The 12588-nt window shown below is 51.1% G+C and overlaps 1 long non-coding RNA gene across 1 annotated transcript; it reads right to left on the bottom strand.

Moving 5' to 3' along the window:
- Positions 1–617: 617 nt before the first annotated feature.
- LOC119946538 lies at positions 618–2406 on the bottom strand. The gene is made up of 3 exons (XR_005456425.1): positions 1895–2406; positions 1210–1303; positions 618–1107 (listed from the first exon to the last, which is right to left on the bottom strand). It is a non-coding gene; the product is annotated as an uncharacterized LOC119946538 (long non-coding RNA).
- Between the last annotated feature and the right edge of the window lie 10182 nt (positions 2407–12588).

Raw genomic sequence — 12588 nt, 5'->3', positions numbered from 1 at the left:
TCGGGCCCGGGGAGGCTGAGCGGGAGTGTGTGGCTTGGGCAGAGGTGGCAATAATCCAGTCAATGCCGCGGACCAGACGTGAGGCTGGGGGCGATGAGGCAGACCCCCTCCCCACACCTCCAGGCAGGGCTGGCCAGCGGACAGCAGTCTGCAGCTGGCCATTTAGACTCCGTGGGTGGGGGCTGAAGGGCTGAGGGGCCGATTTCCCCTTTCTAGCCCCTTTGCAAGAAACTCGCTCGGGCCAAGCATGGCCAGTTCGACCAAAGCTTTCCCCCCCATTGCAGCTGCAAGCTGAAATGTTTTTGTAGGCCTGACGGTGCACTTGGCTAGATCAGACATCTACCCCTCCCGCGCTCACAACCCTCAGCCCACTCCACTTGGCGGGGGAGGCAGTTTCCCCAAGGGGATTCCCCGCCAGCCCCGTCATCCCAGGTTTTCGCAGAAGGACTTCCGCTCCCATCTCCCCACCAGGGCCAGAGGGTCACCCCCACCACCCTGGCTTTGGAGGGGCAGAGCAGCCAGCCACAGTCTCCAAAGCCTTCGGCTGGAGACAGACAAGTTCGAGAGACCAAAGAGACTTTTCCCTGGCAAGTTTGGGGACACCGATTGCAGCCATATTAAGTATTTTTATTTCTAGAAAAAGAAGAGTTTCCCAGAACCAGTTGGGCCAATCAACCAGTGTCGGGGAGAGGGCAGAGGGCACGAGCCCCTTCTCTCCCTGCCCCCCCTCCCCACTCCCCTCCAGCTTGGAGAACAATCATTTTAGCCAACAGAGATTGGACAGGCAGCTGGGTCTCTCTTAGTGTGAAGCTGAAGCACAAGTGAAATGACCGCCTGAACTCAATAGCTTTTCTTTGCACCCGGCCTGCAGTTATGGGTGCCCCCTCCCCCATCCTCCCGGTCGAAATCAGGCATCGGCTCCAGTCAAAATCAGGAATCGGCTCTGGTCGCAATGAGCTCTCTTTACTGGAGGCTCCAGCTCGTGGAGCAGAAAGGAGGTGCTTGCTTCCCTTCCCTGTTTTTTGTTGACGATCCTTCCCCTTCCTCCAGCTTTACTGTCTCCCAAGTAAATCACTGGTGAGGACGCACACAGGGAGCACAGAGTAGCTGGAAGAAATCACGGCTTCTCCTCTGTCGCTGGCCTCCCTGGTACCCGAGTTCCCTGACGCCACACCCCCCCCCCCCCCCGCCACAAACACACGCACATACCTCCCTGGCCTCCGGTCTCCATCTTGGCTGTGAGCCACAGACAATCCTCCTGTCTCGGAACTTCAAGCCCCTCCAAAGTCTGGGGTCTTTTTCTCTAAAAGCCAAACCGAGGGCCCGTGTCAGGTGTGTGTCAACTTCGTGGGCCCGCGGCCTCCAGAGCAGCCTCTCTGCCCCAGCCACCGACGGGTCACCTTTCCTCCATGGCCTCTGGGGCAGAGATGGGCATCTCTGCATCCCTCAAACCAGCCACAGAGGCCATTTGCCCTCTTTTACGAAACGAAGCTAAGTGGGTGCCCGGGGCTCCCCTGTCCCTCTGGGTCTCTGCATCCATTCCGCCCATTCCCGGCGTTTTAGACCAGATGATCCCAGGGGGTGGCCGCTGGCTCCCTTGGTGGAGTCTGCATGGGGCAGCGGAGCCAGGATGCCCCAAATGGCCACGGATGGCGGATGCCCCTCAGGGATCCATCCCAACTTTGCACCGCCAGGCCTTTCTCCAATGCTCCTTGGGATGGCCTTGGTCCTCTCAATGAGAAGGAAGCCGCCCCACGGCTCTGGAGAAAAGCCCGCTGAGACCCGCCCCTCTTGTTCCCTGACCCCAACAAGCGCTTCTCTCCTCTTGGATGCACTGCTTAGCCATCAAGGGGGCCCCGCAGGCCGGGTGGACCGGTGGATGCTATGTCAATACCTCTTCTTGAAGACCAAGCGATGCCAGTGCTGGACCCACACTGAGTAGTGATTTAAGTGCACCATCAGGAAAACAAACCATTTAAGCTGACAAAGCTCTTTTTATCTCCTGAGTTTGCAAGTTGCTTACACTTGGAGTTAAGGCTATACCTTATTTCCACGTGACCATCCCCTTCCCCACCCCACTTCCAACCCCCTGAAATGGTTTAACTTGTCAGCTAGAGGACAATGAATGTTCAGAGTTGAGACTTTACGCGCATAGTTTCCATCTATGCAATTCTATTCGCTTTTGTCACTTTATCATTTGTTCATACTTGGCATTAAAGATTAAAGATAATTTTTAAGGATCTTCCCCAAGGACATGGCTTGGTTTGTCTCCTGGATTCACACTGCTGTCTGCTATATGGCTTTTAGTTTAGGCCTGGCCAGCCGGCCGATCGGCCAGGTGGCTTCACGGCTCTCTTCAAGGTTGGCCTACTCCCTGGGAGGTTGTTGGGACAGGAGGAGAAATGGGCTCTATTGTCAAGGAATTTGTCAGAGATGGGGTCTGTTGTCAGGGAAGTTGTCATGGATAGAACTCTGTTGTCAGGGAAGTTGTCATGGATAGAACTCTGTTGTCAGGGAAGTTGTCAGGCATAGGATTTTGTTGTCAGGGAAGTCAACTGGGATGTGGCCCTGTGAACAGGAAAGTCAGGGGGATGGGGCTCTGTCATCAGTGAAGCCATCAGGGGTGGGGCTCTGTCATCAGGGAAGCTGTTGCAGATGGGGCTTCTTTGGGGATAAGGCTCTGTCATCAGGGAAGGGGCTCTGTCGTTAGGGAAGTCATTGGGGGATGGGGCTCAGTCATCAGGGAAGCTGACCCAGATGGGGTTCTCTTGTCAGGGAAGCTGCCAGGGATGGAACTTGGTTGTCAGGGAAGACAGGGCCCTGGTGCTGGCTGGACTTGGGCCTGGACTGGGCACTGGTGAGAAGGTCTTGGCTGGCGGGGAGGGCGAGCTGATCATGCCTGGGAAAATGCGAAGGCTCCCAGGGAACACTGATTGCTGCGACTCTGCCACTTGTCAGCTGTGTGACTTTGGGCAAGTTACTTAACTTCTCTGTGCCTCAGTTATGTCATCTGTAAAATGGGGATTAAGACTGTGAGCCCCACATGGGACAACCTGATTACCTTGTATCTACCCCAGTGCTTAGAACAGTGTTTGGCAGAGTAAGTGCTTAACTACATCCATCATTGTTATTATTCAAGTGCTTAGTACAGTGCTCTGCACACAGTAAGCATTCAATAAAGATGATTGAATGAATGCTCAGCCCTGTCACTGGGGGGCAATGAGGTCAGTGGAGGAAGTTTGCCCCCCACCCCAGATAGAATCTGCCTCCAGCAGTTCCATGTTGTGGGGAATTGGACAGACTCTGCCCCAGTATCAGCACCCAGTATGAGGTCAAACGGGTTGCTCCAACCTGTGAAAAGACAGAGTGATTTTGTAGCAGTTTTCTCTTCTAGGTTTTTCGTCACTATTGGCCTGCTATGCTTTAGGGGGGCTCCCTAAGAGAGGGAGGGAGAGATAAGGGGGAAAAGGGAGTAAGGGTCCTCACCGAGCCTTTGGAAAGTGATGGTTAGTCCCAATCATTCTGGGTCTGAGGTCCAAATGAGGAGGTGACCTGTGGCATGGAGCCAGGGTCTGTCCCCTGCATAGGTTGCGGGGGGGGGGGGGGGGGAAGAGAGAGAGAGAGAGAGAGAGAGAGAGAGAGAGAGAGAGAGAGAGAGAGAGAGAGAGAGGTAGACACTAAAAATGCTTTTCACTGGAAGAGGCCCTAGGACCAAAATTCACTAATCATCATCAATCGTATTTATTGAGCACTTACTATGTGCAGAGCACTGTACTATGCGCTTGGGAAGTACAAATTGGCAACATATAGAGGCAGTCCCTACCCAACAGTGGGCTCACAGTCTAAAAGGGGGAGACAGAGAACAAAACCAAACATACTAACAAAATAAAATAAATAGAATAGCTATGTACAAGTAAAATAAATAGAGTAAATAGGTGTATTAGTTCTTCAAGAGCAGGGTTCCTGACTAGTAACTCTGTTGTGCTCACTACAGCTCTCTGCACACAGTAGACTGTAAATTCCTTGAGGGCAGGTATCACGTCTATCGGCTCTATTGTGCATTCTCATATGCTCAGTGTAGTGCCCTGTACCCAGTAGATGCTCAGTCAACACTACTGAACTGATTGCTTGTTAGACTGTAAGCACCTTGAAAGCAGGAACCATGTCTATTAACTCTATTGTTCTCTTCCAAATGCTCAGTCCAGTGCTCTGGACACGGTAGACTGCGTTCCTTGAGGACAGGAACCATATCTACTAGTTCAATTGTAGTCATCCCAGCATACAGTTTTCTTCTCTGAACCCAGTACTATGGATCGATTGATTCCTTATTAGACTATGTAGTGTAGAGGTGCCAGAGCTATAAATTGTAAAGCTTAGAGGTATGGCCTATGAAAGTTAGGGATGGCAGGGCCTAGTTCATTGCCATGATTGAAGATTTAAACAATTATGAAAGGATAAATGAACACATCCAATACTTCATTAGAAAAATGGAAACTTGAATCAGAAGAACCCCATAACACCCAGCAAGAAGGTCCTGGATGAGTAGAGGGAGAAGGAGAACTAACCTCTGTCTTGCTCCTAATCAAACACCCCAAACTTCAGGACTGTATGATAATTTTGTGGAGCCTCCGCTGAGAGATCAGGGGGCAGGGCATTCTGTCAGGTTGCTTGGTTGCTGACTAGTTTCAAGATGATCTTTGGGGATAAGAAGCAGCATGGCTCAGTGGAAAGAGCCCAGACTTGGGAGTCAGAGTCATCGGTTCAAATCCCAGCTCCGCCAACTGTCAGCTTTGTGACTTCGGGCAAGTCACTTAACTTCTCTGGGCCTCAGTTCCCCCATCTGTAAAATGGGGATTAAGACTGTGAGCCCCCCGTGGGACAACCTGATCACCTCGTAACCTCCCCAGTGCTTAGATCAGTGCTTTGCACATAGTAAGTGCTTAACAAATACCATCATTATTATTATTATGGTTCTGCTCTGAAATGGTAGCTCAGAGACTGATTCCCACCTACCTGCAATCTCAGCAAATAGGGTGTTCCTGACTGTGTGTGTGAGAGCACCTAAGTGACACAGAGTCACTGGAGTCTCAGTAGGAGGGGAAATAGGATGGGGAGATGAGAGATGAATCAAGGAAGGCTAAAATCAATGATATTTATTGAGCATTACATGCAGAGCACTGAACTAAGCATATGGGAGTTACAACGCAACAAAATTAGCAGACATGATCCCTGCTCATGCCGAGTTTACAGTCTAGAGGGAAAACAGACATTAATATGAATGAGTAATTTATAATACATAATTTAAAGATACATACCTACTTGCTGTGGGGTTGAGGGTGGGGAGAATATCCAATGTCCAAAGGTCCCAGATCCAAGTGCATAGATGATGCAAAAGGGAGAGCAAACTGGGAAAAAGGAGGCTTAAATTGGGGAAGGCCTCTTGGAGGAGAAGTGACCTTAATAATTCTGGAAGAGGCATGTTTTCAGAAGACCGTTGAAGATGGGAAAAACGGCGTCTTGCCGGATGTCAAGGGAGAAGGAGTTCCAGGAGGGAGGGTGTAAGCAAAGGATCAGAGACAGAGCCTGTTCTCTCTGGCCCGACCCACTGGGCTGCGGTGCTTGCCCCTGAAGGAGCAACATGGTCTCCTGCTACTCCCCAGCCTCAGGTGCTCAATGGGGCCCAATCAATCAGATTTATTGAGCATTTACTGTGTACAGAGCCCTGTATTAAGCACTGGGATGAGTACAATATAACAGGCACATTCCTTGCACACACAAAGAGACCACAGTCTAGAAAAAGGGAGACAGGCATTAGTACAAATAAATACACTACAGCCATTTAAGTAGGAGCCATGATGAGTTAGGAGATGTGATCTGGAAATATTCCGCAGGCCAGGTTCCAATTCAGTCCCCCAGGCACTCAGTACAATGTTCTGCATCTACTAAGTATGCAGTGAATACTGTTGGTGACTTTCAGCTTCTGCTGCCAAGATGCTGCTTTTGCTTGTGGTGCTCCGACTTAGTCAGTTGTATTTATTGAGCACTTACTGTGCACAGTACTGTACCAAGCGCTTGGGAAAGTACAAAAAATGAACTGACTCATGCCCTGCTAACAATGAGCTTACAGTATACACCACACAGGTGTGGTGATTGAACCTCAGCTCACTGCTGGGCTTTTGAGGGGCTGTAATGGAATCACGGGGGTGAGGGTGACTTGTACCTTGGGGTTCAGGAATTGGGAAGTCCCAGAAAGGAATCCTCAGACATCCAACTGAGGTAGGTGCAATCCTGCCGTTGAGGAGCTTCCAGTTTCAGAACCCTCGAGAAGCGCATGACTGTACCGCCACCCCATCCTTCCCCACTCCCTTTGGCGGGTCTCGGTTCCTGCCCCGGGGGGCTCACAGTCTGATGTTCTGATACTGATGCTTCCAGGACTGACCAACATCACTGAATCCAGGGAGGATGCCAGAGCCATAGAGGGGACAGGATGGAGGTTTCCGGGGGAGATGGGCTGGATACGCACTCCCTTGCAGAAATAGGATGATGGAGGGGCGGGGGGAGATTAGCCTTCCAAAAATCAACCTCTCAGCCTCTAGAACATACTGGACTCAGGATTCCACCTTGAGGCTGGGGAAGATCACTGGCCTTGGTGACTTCATGGTCAAATGGGAAACACTAGCTTGGCTTGGGGCTGGCAAGAAGACAAGGAGGAGGGCGCCTTGACAGACAGAGGCAGTGAGCAAGCACCCCCATGCACCCTGTGGTTTCTGCCCCATCCCTTCCTCCCCACACAAGCCCTTACCTCTAGACCCAGAGCACCAGTCATTCCCCCAAAACTAATACAGACTTACTAGCATCACAACCCCTCAACCACCTCCTCCCTAAAGATATTTTGTTGTCCCAACTAGTCATATCTCTTCCTGGATCCCAGATTCATCTCCCAGTCAACAAAACCCAAAACCTATGTAGTCTATAGCATGCCACACCAGTTTAGGGCATGAGTGTTATAGCCGCACCAGCGATTAGGCCACACACACTTTTAGCCCAACACATCAGTGTCCACCCTGATGATTTTGTTCCTACCCCAGGGCTTAGACCAATACTTTGACACATAATAAGTGCTTAACAAATACCATCATCATTACATCAGCAGTATGGACAAGTCAGTGGTATCCAAACACATTCCCCATACCACCCTTAGCCCTCTCGTATCCCCACTTCAATAACCACACAACAGTAATGTAGTAGATTTTAATGACCAGCCCTGATCCCAACCCCACATCACTGGTGCCCCCTCCCCTCACACCAGCTTTCTCCACCCCCTCCCCCATAAATACAGTAGATATGATCATCCCAACCTAGATTACCAACCCAAATCATTGATACACACCCAAACTCAATTAGTTATCATCATCAATCATATTTATTGAGTGCTTACTATGTGCAGAGCACTGTACTAAACGCTTGGGAAGTACAAATTGGCAACATATAGAGACAGTCCCTACCCAACAGTGGGCTCACAGTCTAGTTATGTACTGAGCACTCACTGTGTGGAGAGAGCACTGGACAAAGCACTTAGGGGACTATAATATAACTCCAGCTGCAGCCGCCTCCCCCATCCCCAATCTACCACCACCAGCAATTCAGACAGTTATCCCAGCCTTCAGTCACCACCCCCACAACCAAATTCAAGCCCTTGAGACCAACCCATTCCTCAAATCTCCTCCATCACTGTAGTCAGCAAGTATCCAATCCTGGGTCCCCCATAAGCCAGCCACATCCACACCCAAGTCATTTCTGAGCCATCTATATAAAACCAACTCCCCATTTGCCACAGCCACTCCACCACCAATATAGTCAATAACAATTATCCGAGCCTTAAGTTTCCCTGACAACAGCATCAACCCAACTCATTCCTGAACCATCAAAACCAACTCATCTCCCCCACACCTATCAACATCACCAATCCAATAGGCATCAACTATTGCAGCTGAAGAAAAGATAAGATAACCAGGGGGTTGCCGGCAGCACAGCCCCTACTCACCAAACCCCAGAGGGGCACGCTCTGTCTCCTCTCCTCAGCTTAATGGAAGTAAATTCCACAGGTCCTAGATGGGATAGGGAAAAGCCCAGAAGCCCCTAGGGCCTTAAAGGAGCAGTACCATTCACCCCATTGAAGGGCACCTATTGGAGAGATTGGGTCTCTAGGGGCGGAGCTGTAGAATCAGGGAAGACACAGGCAGAAGGCTATTAAGGAGAAGGGGACTTGCAGCTGCCCATCATTAAAGGATCTGAAAAATCATCCTTAATTAGACACCTGCAACCCATTCACAAACTCCTAGAGGATGGGGTCTAATTCTCTCCCCCCCTCCAAGCCCCGCAGCACTTATGCACACTTCTGTAATTTGTTTATATTGATGTCTGTCTCCCCTCCTCTAGTCCTTGAGCTCGTGGGCAGGGAATGTGTCTGTTCACTGTTGTATTATACTCTCCCAAGTGCTTAGTACAGTACTGCACCCAGTAAGCACTCAATAAATACATTTGAATGAATGAATGAATCCAGTGGTTTCCCAGAGCTTAGTTCAGTGTTTTGGACCCAGGAGGATGCTCTATAAATAAGAATGAATAAATGAATGAATCAGTGAATCAATGAATCAAGGAACTCAAGCTCCTCACAGAGGCCTCCCCAGCCCCAGACCCTACTGTCCCCTCCACTCTATCTCTCCTTTTTGGTTTTTTGGGGGGTTTAATTCGTTAAGTGTTTATCACATGCCAGGCACTGTACTAAGCGCTGCAGTAAATACAAAATAATTTGGTGGGACACAGTTCCTCTCCCACAGAGGGCCCACACTCCTAATCCCCCATTCTACAGATGAGGTGACTGAGGCCCAGAGAATGAAGCAACTTGCCCAAGGTCACATGGCAGACAAGAGACAGAGCCAGGACCAGAGCCCAGGTCCTCTGATTTTCAGGACTGGGCCCCCTCCACTAGCTCACACTGCTTCTCTCTTCCCTGCTTCTGTTCCATTCTGCTTCTGGGCAACAGCTATTGGTGTAAGAAGTGGGTAGAGGAGACCAACATTTGGGGGCTCTTATCCCAGGATCCTGAGGAGAATGGAGGGAAAAGGTGGGGAAAGGGAGAAGACAGGAAGGAAGGGTGGGTCAGCTTTCAGGCTGACCACTGATGGCCCTTGCAGATCTTGGTCAGACAGATGCCCAGGGTGTCACATGTCTCATGAAACTCTGTCTTTTTGGTATTTATTAGGTGTTTACTATGTACTAAACACCCTTCTAAATGTTGTGGTAGATACAAGCGAATCAGGTCGGACACAGTCCCTGACCTGCTTGGGGCTCACAGTCTAAATAGGAAGAGAACTGAAGCCCAGAGAAGTGAAGTGACCCACCCAAGGTCACACAGCAAGGCCTGGGCAGAGCTGAGGGTCACCCAGCGTTCATGATCTCTGAGACCCCAAAGGGAGCCCAGCATCCCCAGAGGAGCTCTGGTTCTGGGGTGGGTGTGGGCTTGCTGAAACCGTGTCAGCAGCCTGCTTGGGCCGGGTTCCATTCAGGGCTGCTTTGTCACCCGGCTCAGCTTCGAGAGCCTGAAATGGAATGTGGTTTTGGCAGCACCTCCAAAGGGCCCCAGAACATTCAATTTGGGCTTTTCAGATGTGGAGGTAGGCATCGTTCTCAGGGAGAGACCTTTGGCCCGGGATCCGCACTGCTTTGTGGGATGGGACGAGTTTCCCCTTGGTCATCAACTCTTGCTGGCTAGGATGTTTGGCTGGGTACTTGGGGGAGTAGAGGGTTCCTTAATTAGCACCCGGTGAGACCCCCCACTTCCCTCTCCTGCCCTGTCGCCGCCACAGTCAATCCGCTGGAGCAGAAGAGAAAAAATTGGGCTGGATGAACAATTCAAAGAGGAGCTCTCCAAAGCTGTCGACATGAACGTTCCCATCCCATTCCTTTCACCCAGACAAATCTCCCTTTGTGATTGGGACAAGCTGGCCAGCTTCCCATCTGCTCTGAAGCTGCCGCCCTCCCTCACGGGGTCCTGGCTGGCTTTGGCCGGTCACTGTGGGTGGCCGTGGGCAAGACAGGGAAGTTGGCTGGGTCGGGGCATCTCTGAGCCCATCAGAAGGCCCAGAGCCAGCATCGGTGGGTGTACTCGACCGGGTCAGCCAAGGTCACTTACCAGCTGGGCCAGGGTTGCTCACCAGCTCTTTGTCTGGTGGTGAGAGTGGGCAGGGGGATGCTAGTCTTGGACTGAGAGGGGTTTGTTTGGGTGGATGCATTGGCCAGTAGTGGAGTGGAGGAACATAGGCACTGGGCAGAGAGTTTGGGCAGGAACAGTTTCTGCAGGGCAGTCACCATCATCATCATTAACCTATACTGGGCATCAGTATTGTGCAGAGTATTGTGCTGGGTACCTGCTATGTGCAGAGTGCTGTACTGGGCACCTGTTTTGTGCAGAGTGCTATATTGGGCACCTATTGTGTGCAGAGCATGGTTCTGGGCTCCTACTCTTTTCAGAGTGCTAGGCACCTGCTGTGAGCAGAGCACTGTGCTAGGTGTCTACTGTGCACAAAGTGCTGTACCAGGTGCCTGCTGTGTGGAGAGCACTGTACTGGGTTTCAGTTGTGTGCAGTGCTGGACCATCTTAGCCATGACACAAGCAGAAAACATTTCTCATCCTCAAAGAGCTGGCAATCTAAGCAGTCCCCTGAGATCCCAGCTGGGGCTTTCTCTCTCTCTCTCTCTCTCTCTCTCTCCCTCTACCCTATTTGAGGGCGACAGTGCAGAGAGGGACTGGGGAGCCCACACCAGGCCAGGTGAGAGCTGTAACCGTGTGTGAAGTGAGAATCGGGGCAGAAGTGATGTTTCAGCTCTTTCTTCCACCACCTTTTTTCTGTGTTGGTCCTACGGTCTCCTTCCTGGGGCAGGCAGGATCCAGGATCCATTTCAGAGCTCTGGATCCATGTTTGGACTGGACTAAACCCCTAAACCAGGGCGGATCAAATTTGGGATTTAGCAAAGAACAGAAATGGGAAAGGTCACAAAAAAGCAAAATTTGGAGAGATTTACAAGGTCATATTTAGGGTCCTGAGTCCTCCATGCAGGACTGTGTGCTTCTGTTGAGTCTGCTGCATCTTGGAGCAGGTATCCCTACTGTGTGCAGAGCACTTGAGAGAGAACACACACACACACACACACACACGCTCTGCACACAGTAAATGCTTCAATACGATTTATTGAATGAATGAATGATAGTACAATAGAGTCAGTAGTCACGATTCCTGACTTCCAGGAGCTTACAGTCTACTGTGTGCAGAGAACCATACTGAGCACTGGGGAGAGTCCAATATAGTAAACATGATCCCGGCCTTCCAGGAGTTCACAGTCTACTGTGTGCAGAGCACTGGACTGAGTCCTTGGGATAGAGCAACAGAGTTAATAGGTACTTTTCCTATCACACAAGGTTCTCTAAGAGTCCACCCACTGTATCAAGGCAGATCTGAGTATCTGTAACTCTCTCCGCCACCACTCCCCATCACCCCTTCCCCTTTCTCTGAGCTGTTTCCTGGAAGATAAATGGTTTGCATCCCCCCATCTTTCCCAGGCGCCTTTGGGCTTCTCTGGGAGAGGAGGAGGTGGAGGAAGAGAAGCCCAGAGCCTGAGGGACCCCCACACCACTCTGCTCCACATATCAAGTATCAGCGAGGGGCTTAGCTCTCAGCCCCCACCCCCCCGGCAGTTGGTCCGGTGCCTGTCAGTCCCTCGGGAGCACCCCGTATCCGAGGAAAGATGCACGAGGCTGACCACAAAAGGCATGGGCGGATCCGCCCTGTAGACCACCAGGGCTGGGCCGTAGGGATTGTATTCAATTATTCATCAGGAAGTGGCAGGCGAGGGGGCTCCAATCTCGCCATCGAACGGCTCTTGTCTGGAAGCCTGGCCGCGCCAGTGGGCACCGGTCCTCCGGCCCGGCCACTTGCCCTCCCTGCCCTGGGGCCGGGGCTCAGCTGCGGAGGATGGAGCGGGCAGGGAGAGGAGTCTAGTGGGGCACTGGACGCCCCTTCTTTGGCTCCTATGGGCAGCCCTATGCTGAAGGAGGGGGAGTGAAACAAGAAGCAGGGCCAAGATGTGGGGATGAAATAGCCCCATCAGTCACCGACTGCACAAATACAAATATCCACGTGGGCGTAAGTGCCGGGAAGGAACTAAGTGCATAAGTGCTGAGGAGACTTTAGGGTTATACTATTCCATAGCCTTCTACTCCACTGCTTCCCTGACCGTAATTTATTTTAGTGTCTGTCTCCCCCATTAGATTGAAAGCTCCTTGTGGGCTTGGGTCGTGTCTACTAACTCTATTGTACTCCCCCAATTGCCCAGTACAGTGCTCTGCACGCAGTGGACTGAAAGCTCCTGAAAGGCAGGGATCGTGTCTAACTTCTCTATTGTATTATACTCCCCCAAGTGACTGATTGATTGACTGAGTTGACATGGACGTGGTTTTGGCAATTATTCAGGGTAAACCTTCTGGAGGAAGTGGGATTTTTGGAGTGCTAAGAAGTGGTGGTCTAATGG

The sequence above is a fragment of the Tachyglossus aculeatus genome, chromosome 27 (genome assembly GCF_015852505.1).
Source record: "Tachyglossus aculeatus isolate mTacAcu1 chromosome 27, mTacAcu1.pri, whole genome shotgun sequence".
Lineage (NCBI taxonomy): Eukaryota > Metazoa > Chordata > Mammalia > Monotremata > Tachyglossidae > Tachyglossus > Tachyglossus aculeatus.
Note: the sequence above shows the minus strand (reverse complement) of the source record. Positions and strands in the feature narration are given on the sequence as shown.